The sequence below is a fragment of the Chenopodium album genome, chromosome 2, assembly GCF_948465745.1.
Source record: "Chenopodium album chromosome 2, dcCheAlbu1.1, whole genome shotgun sequence".
Taxonomy (NCBI): Eukaryota; Viridiplantae; Streptophyta; class Magnoliopsida; order Caryophyllales; family Amaranthaceae; genus Chenopodium; species Chenopodium album.
Window position 1 is genome coordinate 45,833,252 of NC_137835.1, and position 12,169 is coordinate 45,845,420.

Below are 12,169 nucleotides of genomic sequence, written 5' to 3' on the forward strand. Positions count from 1 at the left end.
CTAAGGATAGAGAATCTTTCAGTAATGTTTAAGGATGTCGAAACAATCCTTAGTTCGCTAAGTGTTTAAAACAAGTAGCTTTTAAGGCTAGAAAAAGTTTTTTTTCCTAGTCTTAACGCGCTAAAGAATCTAGATTGATCCTTTGAAATTGTAGAACGCTTTTACAAGTAAAGGTGTTCTGGGTGATGTCAAGTCATGAGAAGAGATTGGTTTTAAAAGGATATAAGGGGAAGATTTCCTCTCAATCGTGTCATCGTTGGTCTAAAGTCCCTCGATATGTCATTGAAACTTTAGCATGACTTTATAAAAGTAAAAAGATGAAAAAGGGTTTTGGGTATTCGAGCCGGATATCCACAAGATAGAAATACATGTCTCAGGACTTGAGGCATATATCCAAATTCAGTGAGAGGGAAGAAAGTCAGCAACTCCGTCAGCAGTTTTGTCCACAAAATGAGTACACGTGTCTTAGGACTGGGGGCACGTGAATACATAGGCGGGACATCGTCTCGTCACTTCTTTATACAGGGGATGATTTCGACACCCTAACTGCCCGGTAAGTTAGTAAGCGCACTAACAACCGTATTTGCTCCCATTCAAGAAGTGCCTGTTCCTGATGGTTCGGCGCACCTGTCGACTAGTGAGCTAACGCCTACAGTAATTCTCTACATTTTAGTCCCGAGAGGTAGATCTCGCAAAGCTTGGGCTGAAGTGAAATTTTACGCAACACCTACCCCGTACAATTTTGCGTCGTACGATACGCCATTTGCATTTTTACGCTACATGAAAACGCCTTCCTTTTTGCTTCGGACGTGAAAAAAGAAGAAAACCCGGACATTTGTAACGTCAGTACAGTAAAATGACAAACTTGTCTATGGGTGGTAAAGCACCACCACGGAACGTCTTATGGCACTCTTACGTAAAATGTTCAAAACTTATGCTTGGGGAAAGCACAAAGCACGGTGTGCATGCAAGAATGATGCAAAAAACTAACAAAGAAGAAAACAAACTACAATATGCAAAGAAATTTAAAAAGATTTTGATAATTTGCGCGCCATTACGTCTAATAACGAGCAAAAACCGTTGAAAAATGATCAAACGGATCAAAATCAAGATTCGGGTCATTTAAGTGACCAGTATCCGCGCGCAACTCAAGGGGTCGCGCTGGCCAGGGGCGCGGATCATTCTGAGTTGCGCTGGTATGTCACGCGCAACAGATTTAGTTGCGCTCGACATTTATGTCAGTAAAGTGAAATCGCTGAGCGCGATTTTCACTTCACTCTTTCTTTCTCCTTCCTTCACCATTTTCGCCCCTTTCTCTCTCTAGGAAGCTCGGATTTTTGCGTTTTTTGAAGCTAAAGGAAGCAAATTTTGTCCTTAATTCATATTTTTTGTAATCCAATGTAAGTTTTTTTGCTAAAACTTGTTCTTTTTTGGCTGAATTTGAACGAATTTTGAATCGTTAAACCCCAAATTTCGAATTTGGGGGTTTTCGATTCAGTTCATTTTTCTTGAAATTGTTTGCTCTATGTTGTCATGCTATGTTTAAGGATTGTTTTGCAACAAATTTCATGAAAAATGGTTAAGTATTGAACCTTGTATGAGCATTTCTTTGTTCAAGTTCGTTCTTGCTCTTTTCCTTCGAATTTTGCTTAATTTTATTGCTTTTTCTTGATTATTTTTGTTATAATTGCCGATTATGAAGTATGTTATAGTGATGGAACCAATATTACTTTCATAATTCATTTTTGTGAATTTTGAATTGTTGAAAAATGGCACAAAACATACTATTAGCTTACTCTTGCCATGTTCAAACTTCAAAATTGTTTGGTAGACAATAACCATGTTTATATTACTATTATTCGTCTAGAAGTAGTTGATTCTTTGAGATTTTTGAAATACAATCCCTTGAATACTTAGTTGAAACTGATTTAGGATGGCTTTGTGGGTGTTAGAAGCCCCCATTTACTGAGTTTAACTGCAGGCATCGTTGCCCCCAAATATGGGTGGCATTTGATTTTTGTGTTTTGCCCTATCGGCAGCCGTTATGCTGCCGAAATAGGTCTAGAATACGTATATTAGATTAGTTTAGGAAATAAAGTAAACTAATTAAAGAAACCTTATCCATCATAGCATGGACTCGCCTCCATTTGTCGATGATGAGGAGATCCTAGGTGATCCAGACGAGGCGGTTCGCCCTCGGAAGAGGGTGACCCGTCCTCGAGAGGGGGTATGAGAGTGACGTGTCGCGACCGATTAGGGATGGCAATGGGTCGAATCTAGACCGGGTCTGGATGGACCCGGATCCAGATCCGTTTTTCAACCTTGGATCCAGATCCGCCCCGGATCCGTCGGGTCCATAAAATGAGGACCTAGATCCAGATCCGACGGATCCGGGTCCAAATCCGGGTACGAAACGGGTCTTGCACGTTTTGCCTAATGTTTTCAAACAAATGTAATAAAAACGCATTTCAACCAAGTTCAATGCATAAATTAGAGTTATACAACTAAAAATACAGTGTAACACACATATTGTCTTTGAAAAAAAAAATCCTAACATAAAAAAAAGTACGATGTTACAAATGACCAAACAAACAAAAAAAATAACAATGATGTATCCGATTTGAGCATCCAATATCCATATTCCGAAAGGACTAATCTTCATCACTAATAATATCATCAACATCCTAAAACAAAGTAACAAAACAAAAGAAAGAAAAGAATTAGTAATTGGCAAAAACTAAACTCACAGTTGGACCTTACAAATAAATCAAACAAATACACAAATATTACATAAATTACACATATTGCAAGCATAAATACATACAAATATACAATTAAACAAACAAGATGGTAGCAAAAACATGTACAAATAACAAGTAAAAATAATCCCAGGAATTTGCAGCAAACCCACCAAAAATACCCATCAAATCAAATGCACCCACCAAATCCACGAAATAAACCCACGAAATCAAATAAACCCACAAAATTGCTAAAACTAAACCCATCAAATCAAGTGCATGCAAACTTGAACAGAAACATCAAAGATAATATGAACTACTACCTTAATTTATTTTTTCATAAAAAGTAAAAAAAAAAAAAAAAAAAAAAAAAAAACTAAAAGAGAAGGGAGTACGGGTTGTACGACTTACAGATCTGGACGAGGTCTTTGATGCCGTTTTGTTTGCCGGCGATATGACTGGGAGTCCGGTGGTCGGTGGACATTAGAGAGTAGGCTGAGTAGTGGTAGTGGATAATGGAAACTAGAGAGAGAAAGTTAGGGTTTGTAAATAGTTTTGATTTTTGTTTCTGAATTGATATGGGCCGAAAGCTGTGAGACTTGTGAGTTTTGTATTAAAATTTTTATTATTTTTTAAAAAATTAAAATTTTAAAACGGATCCACGGATCCGGGTCCGGGTCTAGGAGTTAGACCCGGACCCAGATCCGTTTTGTCAAGCAGGACCTGGATCCGTCGGGTCCAAAATTTGAGGACCCAGATCCGTGAAAAACGGATCTGGATCCACGGATCCGGGTCGGTTCCAGATCCACTGCCATCCCTACGGCCGATCGACGTCGCCAGGAGGATGTGGTTTGGGAGGCTCCTCCCAACTGGGACCCAAGGGTCCTTAAGTGGGACCCATACCATCATGTTTCGATCAGAGGGTGGCGCGACATCGTGAGTTTTTTTCACGCTTTTGTTTCTTTCTCTTTTCCTTTATTTCTCCTTTTTAAACCATAACCTTTTTTTTTTTTATTCTTTTATTTAGAGTGAGCTTAGCATGCGTTTATACGGCTCTGGTGACCTGCGAGCTCGTTTTGAGAGTTTGCCCGAGGTGGCAAAGGAGATTGTAGCACTTTCCGAGATTGACTCCCAGCTGGCGGTTCTTTAGGATTTATCTAGTCAACCTATATCGTCAGCTTTCCTCCGTGGATTGCTGGAGTTTTTGTGGGATTCCACCAACACTTTCCACTTTCCTTGGGGAGAGATGACGGTTACCCCTTTTGATTTCTCTATGATTACGGGTTTTCCTTTCGGAGGCGAGCCCGTAGTCATAGATTTTATTAAGGGGTTAGAAGAGAGACTGCGTGACCTTGTGGGAGATCGTCTTGCGTCGGCCCTTCACGTGTACGCGTAGTCTTGTTCGTACTCGGTTCTTGCCGACGAGTTATCGGCTGACGAGCTTGATCGGTAGTGTACACCTGAGTAGCTGGCTCGGATATACATTGCTCACGTTCTTTCCATCACTATCTTGAGTGATCGAGGAGAGCGCTTTGCCATTAGGTTACTTATTTGCCTCAGTAATTTGGGGCAAGTCGGTGACCTGAGTTGGGCGGAGGTGTCGTATCCCGTATGCTTACATCAATGGGCAAGGCGACTCGGGTGATGGATTCCGCGGCAGCTACTGAGGTGCCTTGGATTTCCCTTATGTGGCATGGTCGTATCCTTGAGGTACGTGTTTTAAGCTTCTTTCGGTTATTACTTTTGCTTTTTTTTTTTCTTCTTTAGGCTTATCTTTTCTTGATTTCAAGCTTGGGGATACTCGTACCTGCCTCTCTTATCCCCCAAGCTACTTGGGACTGCTCGTTTTCCTATCGTCCATCAATTAGTCGCGATTAAGAAGAGACGAGCCACTTCTGTCGGCGACTTTTGCCAGAGGATCCTTTCGGCGACTCGTGCGTCGGTGAGTATTCCAACTACATGTGCATTCTTTGATTTTATTTATTTTCTAACGATTTTTCATGTGGTTGTGTTTTATAGATCCATCTCCGTCCTTGCAGTTTGATTGTCGGAGTCCCTGAGGCTATCCGGTCTGGCATGGTTCGTTGCCGTTTCCAGGCCCTCTATCCGGGACTCTCGGTGTTCCAAATGATCGACGCTTGGTTTTTGGGCGAGCGTGTTATCTGGCAGCTTTCGTCCGAGGAGCCTTTGGTTCCTGCGGATCCTCCGATCCGGATGCTACGTCCGGACTTGCTGTCTACCGAGGATCGAGCTCAGGCGATCCTTGGTTATCCAGCGGAGCAGCTGGTGCTGCCTGAGGTTTCTTATCTAGATTTTATAACATCCAGGCTGACTCCTTTTCCGGCTTTTGTTCCGGTGAATACTCTTACTCTCTCTTTTCCTTGTTTCTATTTGTTTTTCGAAACTTTGACCAATTTATCATTTTTTTTTGTCATATTTGTTTTAGCGGGTCGAGCTAGGTGATTGGGTGCCTCCTGCAGCAGAGATCACATATACCGATGCTGTCCGAACTGCTTATCGGAGGGCCCTCGTGAATTTATCATGTCGTGATCATTAGATGATCGCGGTAAGTTTTATTTCTTTTCTTTTCAACGAAGTTATTACATTTCATGTATTAATCTTCGTTTTAGATTTTGCAGGATGTGCAGCAACCGTCTAGTAGTCGACGAGCACCCTGATTCCTCTTATACACATATTGTTTTTTTTTGGGAAAAAGATGTATATATATATTTTTTGCATTGTTGTACATATGACACATTTGTATGTGTGTCATCATTTTTATTATTTTTTGTTTCCATGTGTACATTATTATTATTTTTATTAAAGTAAAAAATTTTCGAGGGAGGGAAAGGGTTCCCGACTTACCCCCCTCGAAAAAATAACCAAAACTCAAAAAAAAAAAAAACAAAAAAGAAGAAAAAAGAGAAAAAAAAATAACAAAATAATAAAAAAGAAAATAAGGAAGTAGGAAAATAATAAAAAAGAAAATAAGAAAGTAAGAAAATTTAAAAAAAGAAAATAAAAAGAAATAAAATAAGAAAGTAGGCAAGAAAAGAGACACAAAAGGGTTAAAAGGCAAGCGTATGATTCGTCTTAAGATTTCATGAAGATTCCGTCATTATGTGAGCCAAAATACGGAAATAAATCCAACTCAAATGCCGCGTCAGGGAAGACGCGCGCAACTGCGTGAGTTGCGCACGGCTGTCGCGCGCATGTGAATTAGTTGCGCGCGGATGTTCCACGCAACTTAGGAGTTGCGCACGCCACCTGTTGGTGAACTTTCCTTTATGCTGAATTTGCAGAAAATTTTCCCCTCTTGGGTCTATTTAAACGTGGTTTCTTGTAGGCTTTTGATCATCTCGCATTCATTCGCTTAGTAATATAAGAAACTAAAATGAATTAATCTCTCTAAATTCTCATTCCCTCTTTTCTCTTTTTTTTTTTGAACAATGGTGAAGCCTGTTGAACAACGTTTGAAGCAATGGGTCACTTTTCTTTCAACCGAGGACAAACTAGCTTTTAAAATTTACCACTTAGACCCTCTATTGAATTATATGCAACTAGTGGTCAACTTTGATTTTCTTCATGCCGCAGTCAACCATTGGGACTCTAATCACCATCTTTTCATGTTTAAAGGGGACGAAATTGTCCCCCTTCCCGGTGAGTTTAAGGTCTTGATATGTTTCCCTACAAATACTCTCCTTGTAACTTATTTTCCTACCTTTCGGATCCTAAACCTATACTCCAAAGATTTTTTGGCTTTTCCGACAATGATATGACCAATATTGGAATTGAAGAAGGCGTGAACTTGATTTAATTTATTGAACATTTTGTCGCCCCTCGTGATAAAATGACTAAACAACGCTTTAAAATTCGTGCTTTATGTTATTGTCTTGTAGTTAATTATTTACTTAGGACAGGCAAAAAATACGGAGATTATTCCATGGTGCCCATAGTAGAGCAAATAGAGGGATGTCATTCACCTGCTCCTTTGGTTATGGTCGAAACCGTTCTGTGTTTGAATCGCCATAGAGGAGACCCTAACGAAAACTGTTTCACGGGAAGTCCAATCCTATTACACATACGTTTTTTTTCGGCGTTCATCACCGCAAGGTACAAGGTTGCGCTGGCATGACTAGCGCAATCTTTTTCGCTGTGCGCGGAGGGCGCGCGCAACTTGTTTGGTTGCTCGCGCCACCTGCTTGTGTAAAAATCGCAAACTGATTTTTTTTTTCAAATTTGGCTCATGGAGCGCTTGTGAATTGTTGATCAGCCACAAAACCTTGGGGATAATGGAGTAAGGACATTCCCTGGACGTCGAATCCTTTATAAGCATAAGAACGAAGAGGAATGGACGTCGTTTTTCTATCATGGTGTTCCTAACATACGTTTTGTGATTTGTTGGTGGAACATAAATAGTATGGTTGGGAATAGTCTCAATTGACCTTACATTAGGCTTTTAGGCCTATCTAGTACTACTTATATTTTTCCTTGTAGGGTAATGAGACAATACGAGATAAAACAATTTATTCCCCTGCAAGATTGTGATGCCCCTAAAGATATGACTTTTAAACCCGAGCGAATTTTTCGTTGGATGGAGTATTGGTCAAGTCTTCCTAGATGGGTAATACAAAATCCTACTGCAAGTATTACATTATCTTCCTTTTACAAAGCTTGGATGAATGCAGCGGATAAGGGCGAATTAAACAAGGCTCGATCATAACTTCAAGCCGCCACCGCTCGTAATCTACCTAAGCCTTTGATGAATTCAACCACTACTACTCCTCCTAGTGGCCAAAACAAAGGAGTGAGAAGAAAATTAGATTTTTCATCCCTTAAGGCTCGTTTAAAGGAAACAAAAAGGAAAGCTCCCTCCAAACCCACGCAACAAGGTGTGAAAATCAAAGAACCTTCACCAAATACTCGCAAGAAAGCTCCAGTAGTCAAAGGGAAAGGAAAACAGGTTGCAAAGGCGGCCCTAATCCCTAAATTGAAAAACAATGTTTGGGTGAAAAAGAAGAGTGTAGGGGAGAGCTCCAAGGCTTCTGAAAATACTGCGATGGAAACTACTCCTCCATCATCTGTGATAATTGAAGACATAGTAAAACCTTAGAGTGTTACAAAATTTTATCATTAGTTTATTTCGAATAAAGTGTAATCACTACTATGTTTTTTTTTTTCGTTTACAATCTAGATCACCAATGTCTCTCTTTTGAAATTTGAATGAAATAAAATGAGCTTTATATTTTTATATTTGATGTGACCGAATCATAAAGATTTCCTACGTATTCGCATTATGAAATCAGGTCTTTGCGTAGTTCTAACGTGTTTTTTTATTATGTATTTTTTTTATTTTTCTTTAATGTCTTTAGGTAGAAATTAAAAGAATTAAATCAAAGTTTAATTTTATTTTCCGAGTATATGTTATATTTAAGAAACACCCTCTTTTTGCCGCAAGTAGAAGTCGCAACTTCATTCAAACGTAAAAATTCAGGTTCGCAGTTCGTCATCAGGTGGCGCGCGCAACGAAATCTGTTGTGACTTGCGCGTGACATCCGTGCGCAACTCTTCCAGTTGCGCGCGACACCTGTGCTATGAATGTCTCGAATTTTTTTTTAAATTCTGTATTATTACCCCCCAAGTGTGAAGATTTTTTCATGATGTTCGAAATAATATGAACACTTAGAACGATTTATTATTTCTAAATTACCCCCAAGTGTTATGTATTTTACCGTGTTATTCGGTAAAATGCATAACACTTAGAATCTTTCAATTGAATTCTAATTAAAATTGGTTGTATGAGTGAACGAGTTTATCTGGATTTCATATGTAATATTTGTTAACTCGATCAATGTTTATTAATTGGCGAATTTCATCTCCTCCAATATCCATTAATCGGACAGCTCCTCTTGATAGGATTTCAAATACGCGGTAGGGACCTATCCAATTAAGTTTGAATTTCCCTCTTGAATCGGTAGGTGGACCCCTAACCTCCTTTAGTACAAAGTCACCTTCTTTTATATTTCTGGGTTTGACTCTTTTATTGAAATGACGAGCAATGCGCCTTTGGTAGACTTGTACATGATGCAAAGATCTTAATCGTCGTTCATCGAGAACTAAAAGCTCTTTATACCTCGCTCTTACCCATTTAGCTTCTGGTAGCTTACTTTTAAATACGATGCGTAGGGATGGTATTTCAATTTCGACTGGTTGAACTGCGTCCATTCTGAAAACTAAGGAGTATGGAGTTACTCCTATTGATGTTAGTATAGACGTTCTATAACCTCATAATGCAAAGTGTAGTTTATTCAACCAGTCTTTATAATTTTCTATACGAGGATGAGTGATGATGTTTTACTTTATAATGAGTTAAGAGGGTCTCGACTTCAGCTTTGAATTGAGATCCCTGATCACTAATTAGTTCATGTGGAACTCCATATCTACAAAATATGTTTCGTTCGAGAAACTTTGCGACATGTTTAGAAGTGATATTCACCTAAGAAGCAGCCTCAATCCACTTAGTGAAGTAATCGATGGCTACTAATACGTACTCATGCCCTCTTGTTCTTGTTAGAGAACTTTCCAATTATGTCAATTACCCAAGTTGAAAAAGGCCAAGGGGAAGTGAGATTGTATAGTTCGGAAGGTGGAAGGTGTTGTAAATTAGCGAGCATTTGGCACTCCGGACATTTTTTAACCACTACTACCCTTGTCGTGAAATTGTTTTTGAAAGCATTTTACCATTCATGTGAGGTCCACAAACACCTTTGTGAGTATTTTCCATAAGGCGTGTGGCTTCCGGTTGGCCTATACATAAGAAACTTTGACCATTAGGTCCTTTTTTGCATAATGGACCATTTAATAGACCATATTGGGCCACAAGTGTTCGTTAGTGTAGACACCCATTTATTTCTCCCCAAAACCAAACCCCGTGATGAGTACCTTTCACGTTGAATAAAAATCGAATGAAGTGAAAGTGTGGAAAGTCTAGTGTTGCGGTTAGTTTTTATTTCTTTTCTTTCTCTCTGCTTTTGAAAACCTATTTTAAGAAAACAGCCAATCCAGTTTAGTTTGGTCCATAGCAAGGATCCAATAATAGTGTAGTTGGGTCGGGTTCGAAAAAAGCTTTCCAACGATATATTATAAGCCCAATTTCGATGAATAATGAAAAAGTTATGGCCAAATTACTAAACTGGGCCCGGTTTGATATTTATATGCGGCGCAATGATCTAGAGGAGGGCCTAATATTGATTTATCATTCCTAATTAAATTAGAATTGATTATAGTCTTCTAGATTCTTCTAGAAGGTTCTTTATCATTCCTAATTTAATTAGCATTGATAAATTGACTTTAGTTGACTTTTAGGAGTTTTGATCGGAATAAAAGAAGTGTTTTTAAGGAAAATACAATTTTGTCCTCTCGTAAGGTTAAATTTTACCAAAAATAAGAAAATGCGTGGAAAATTATTTTCTAGCGCCATATGACAGCTCTGACGCCTGGTGACAGATCTGGCGTCTGGCGACAGGCGTGTGTTTGGCGCTGTGGTCGTGTTTTTTTCTTTTCGAAATTCTGATTCGTTTTTTATCATATCCGGCTGATTTTCTCTATAAATAGCCTCCTAAAACCTCCGTTTTCAATCACCAATTCTCATCAAGAATCTTTTGATTACTCTCTATCTCTCTTTTCTAAACTAGCCTTTTGCACACAAAATTCCGCATTCACAAGATCTAGAAACACCTAGGTAAATTCGAAGTTGCCTTCGCCCTAGATGTGAAAGGTTTTAATTTCTGAGGGTTTGGTCCCAAATTTCTATTTCAATTATTTAATTTAATTGTTTGATTTATATTTTCCTTGATGTTACTAACGTGTGTATTTTGTTATTAGAAAGAGATACGAGGCATCCAAGTAAAAGCTTTAATTGATTTATTGATATTATGATTCCTAGAAATCATGCATAGGTTGTTATTATGATTCCTAGTGCCATGTTAGGGTGTTTTGATCTTCCTAGTATCATGTTTAGGGTAACAACTATAATTTCTAATATCAAATATAACAATTGTTATTCCTGCAATGCTTCCTATTCTCATCCTAATTTTCATATTAGTAACATGTTAGGGTTAAAGCTTTGATTTTTATGTTTTGTTACATGCTAGGGTATGTTATTAATCTTGTTAGTATCATGCCTAGGATCTTGCTATTATTATGCTTTAACATGATTATGATTTTGAATATGATTATAATTATTATGATTATTATATATTATTGTTATGGTTTGATCACACCTTTTATGCATGTTCAAAAGGAATTTGTACTTGCAATCACGCTTAATAAGATTATTAATAATCATTTTTAGGGTGAATTTGATTATAATTCAAGTGATCGCCAATAATAGTTTTGTTTGTGCATTAATATTCAACCAACATAGATTTAACAGGTTTAGGGTAAACCTATTGATTGTATGTTAGTCAGAAAGCGCACATGAATACGATCAGAATGAAGTAGAGGCCTATTATTAGGGTAGGTTCAATCTCTTTAAGGTTGGATTTGTACCTTCATCCCCGAACTTCCAGCCATGGTTCCAGACCTATTGGAGTTAACGATCTCCTGGATTGTTAAGGGGTGTAACCTTCACCTCGTGAACGGTTTACAAGTTCCTAAAACTTGTTTGCGACTCTTTTGCTCTATCTTCCTTCCCTTTGGACGCCACCATGATTAAGTGTATGATCACAGTGGGGTTCAAGTTTGGGGTAATGCTTGAAATATTCCCTACAGTAAGGCTCGTTGGTCTTTTTATGAAGTATTTTCGGGATATGCGCCATGAGTAATATATTGGAGGATATGATCATACCAAGGATTGTCGCCTTCGATGTCATTTATTTCCTCTATTGCGTTGCAATATGCTGGCTCTTCTCTTCTATCAACGCATAATGACATCATATTTAAGTGATCTGGAATGTTGATCATTGAGGCTAATTTTGCTAGCGCATCAGCAAATTGATTGTCATCCCGTGGGAGATATTTAAAATCAATATGTTAAAAAATGCTCGATGAGTTGTTCTAGGTGTGCTTGGTATAATATCATTGTGGTATTCTTTATTTTCCATATTTTTAGTATATGATTTATAATCAAACTGGAGTCTCCATATACCTCTAATTTTAGCACACCTATGCTAGCTGCTGCTTTTAGTCCAATAATGCACGCTTCACATTCTGCGGCATTATTAGTAACCTCAAAGTCTAGTTTAACAGAGATTGGAGTATGTGCTCCCTTTGGACTTATGAGTAATACTCCTACGCCACATCCTTTTTGATTGGACGCACCGTCAAAGTAAATTACCCATTTGTCATCTTGTGTCATGATAATCTCTTCATTCAGATGATGAGTAGTTTCTGCACGACTTGTTTGAATTGGATGTTGTGCCAAAAAGTCA

General features: G+C 38.4%; 1 long non-coding RNA gene across 1 annotated transcript; it reads right to left on the minus strand.

The window, feature by feature from the left end:
• Positions 1 to 2,453: 2,453 nt before the first annotated feature.
• Positions 2,454 to 3,325, minus strand: LOC145585714 (uncharacterized). The gene is made up of 2 exons (XR_014100712.1): positions 3,150 to 3,325; positions 2,454 to 2,684 (listed from the first exon to the last, which is right to left on the minus strand). It is a non-coding gene; the product is annotated as an uncharacterized LOC145585714 (long non-coding RNA).
• Positions 3,326 to 12,169: the final 8,844 nt, after the last annotated feature.